Source organism: Ostrinia nubilalis, chromosome 24, assembly GCF_963855985.1.
Source record: "Ostrinia nubilalis chromosome 24, ilOstNubi1.1, whole genome shotgun sequence".
Classification (NCBI taxonomy): domain Eukaryota; kingdom Metazoa; phylum Arthropoda; class Insecta; order Lepidoptera; family Crambidae; genus Ostrinia; species Ostrinia nubilalis.
Genome location: NC_087111.1, coordinates 10,066,002 through 10,068,823, shown reverse-complemented (window position 1 = coordinate 10,068,823; position 2,822 = coordinate 10,066,002). Strand labels below are relative to the sequence as shown.

General features: G+C 35.3%; 1 long non-coding RNA gene across 1 annotated transcript; it reads left to right on the top strand.

The window, feature by feature from the left end:
• LOC135083858 (uncharacterized) lies at positions 1–2,799 on the top strand. Its single transcript, XR_010259726.1, has 4 exons — positions 1–368; positions 555–708; positions 2,083–2,278; positions 2,687–2,799. It is a non-coding gene; the product is annotated as an uncharacterized LOC135083858 (long non-coding RNA).
• Positions 2,800–2,822: the final 23 nt, after the last annotated feature.

The window sequence follows — 2,822 nt, the reverse complement described above, 5'->3', positions numbered from 1 at the left end:
GCCCTTTTAAGCCAGTCTTTGAAGTCCGTTGAACTTTTGTTTGAATTTGAGACATCACATCTGTGTTTGACACTTCACTTCACTGAGTTCACTGCACTGATGATTCCAACTGATTCAATGATTTTCTCTTCTCAAATAGTTCCCAGAGTTGAAACCACGAAAGTATATAAGGGTTTGAAAAGTTTCGGATCCTTCAGGAGCTCGTCCAACGACTCTGGTACACGTTCACAAATAGATTGAAGGTCATCGATCATGACCAGTCTCTGAACTCCAAAACTTCTACATTTCAAGATTATGTGTTCCAAATCAGCAAGCTCTTCATTGCAATATGTACATTCAGGGCTCGGAATCAAGTTGAGCCTCTTCAGGTGAGTGGGAGCGTGGCAATGGCCAAATCTCAGCCTATTTATGATGGTTATAAACTTCCTGTTATCTATATTCTCATTCCTCCGATGGTACCAAGGTTTGGCGGGCGGGCTTCCTTGGATCTTAGCATACCATTTTCCCTTTTCCATACTAGTAATTGTCCAGTACTCATGCCATATCTTTTTCAGGTCTTGACTGATTGCGGCTTGATAGTCAGTGTGAGGTAACTTCAACAACGTAGAATGATCAACATCAAAGCCATTCCTTGCAGCCAGATCAACAATTTCATTCCCCCTGATGCCACGGTGCGATGGTACCCAAAGGAAGAGCAGTGTCTTACCAGTAAGTCTATATATGTTATTAATTAATTTCTTAATATCATAAATTATATAATTCAAATTATATTTACAAGAGTTATTTTCCAGAGCTAGTAATACACTTTTAGAGTCAGTTAGAATAATAATATTGTCAGATGGTGGATTACATGTACAGATATGTTTAAGTGCTAAGAGGATAGCATAACTTTCTGCAGTAAAGATACTAAAGTGGCTTTCAATTTTATGACTTTGAGTAAGTTTAAGTTGTGGATCATAAAATGCAGAGGTTACACTATTCTCTTTCTTTGAACCATCTGTGTACACTTTATAATAAGACTTATTTAGAAATTTATTAAGATCAATTTGATTGGAGATCTTTTCTCTTAAGATAGTGAAATTTTTTACAACAAGATCTCCATAATTAACTTTATACATGGGCCATGGCTTATCTTTATACATATTTACAGTGAGAGACTCAATATACAATGCAATTCTTAGTAAGGCTGGAGTGCGTCCAGATATTAACTCATTACCTGTAATTGGAAGAGGAGGAGTAGAGCACATTTGGGATGATAAGGGAGGCATGATTCTATCTAGTACTGGTTTGTTGGTTGAAGTTATTAGTTTAAGGCAAAAATTTGCTGCTAGTTGAATACGTCTCAGTACTAAAGGTGGAATGCATGTTTCACATTGCATAGCAATGATAGGAGTTGAACACATAGCTCCTGTTATTATTCTAAGTGCTTTATTCTGAATAACATCTAATTTTTTTAGTAGGGTTGGGCTACAGTTCATATATGCCAAAGTACTATAGTCGAAATGACTACGTACTAAACTCTTGTATAACATTGATAAAATCTTGGGATCAGAGCCCCAACTTACACCAGCTAGTGAACGCAATATGTTTAAAGCCTTAGAAGAGTTGCGAATTAGAAGCTTGATATGACTTTCAAATGTGAGTTTTTTATCTAGACACACTCCTAAAAACTTTTTTTCCTGAATCCATGGAAGAGGATTATTATTGTAATAAATAGTAGAATTACAGTCATTATACTTTTTCGAGAATAGCATAGCGCCACTCTTATTGGGACTAATATCAAGTTTTAATTTACCAGAGTAAAAATTATGAATTTGAACTAAAGCTAGGTTTAGATTATGCACAGCAGTGTTTACATTCTTATTTACAGTATAAATTAATAAATCATCAGCAAATTGTAAAAATTTTATATCCCTCTGTGGTAAATACCTATTAATTTGACTGGTGTATAAATTGTACAATAATGGCGAAATCGTAGCACCCTGCATTGTGCCTTTATATACATATCCGGGTCCATGAATAATATTATTAAATTTTATATACATTATTCTTTTGTACAAAAAATTGAAAATCCATTTGCAGACTACCCCGGGTACTCCAATATCACATAAGATGGCTATTAAAATTGAGGGGACCACGTTATCGAACGCGCCCTGTACATCAAGGAAGACACAAGCTGTTGCAGAGTGACCGTCAAGAGAATTCCTAACATCTGAGACCAATGCTGTAAAACTTTCTGCTGCACTTCGGCCTTTCCTAAATCCGAATTGTTCATTTGGTAAGATATTATTTGATTCGACATAATAATCTAATCTTGTCTTTAACATGCACTCAAATACTTTACCTATACATGAGGACAGAGAAATTGGTCGATAAGAGTTACAGTCATCAGGAGGCTTATCTGGTTTAAGTATAGGAATGACACATTGAGTCTTCCATGAGTCTGGTATGACCTGTGTTTGCCATAGTAAATTAAAAATGTAGAGTAAAAGTTTTTTGGCATTAATATGTAGGCGACGAATAACTTCATAAGGAATATTGTCTAAACCAGGAGTAGTGTTCCTACGAGACTGAAGAGCAGTCATAAACTCTTCCCAAGAAAAATGTAGAGACAAAAAAGCTGCTTTTTCATCACCAATTTGAGAGAAATATGTTTGCAATAATGAATTATTTACTTGTTTTTCAGGAGGAGATAGAGGAGAATATTTCTCAAAAAAAGAGGGAATCCATTCATCATTCTTCGGCAGTTTGGGAATTGAAACACGCTTAAACCTCTTCATATAGTTCCATACTGTACAAACAGGAGTATATCTATTAAAAGA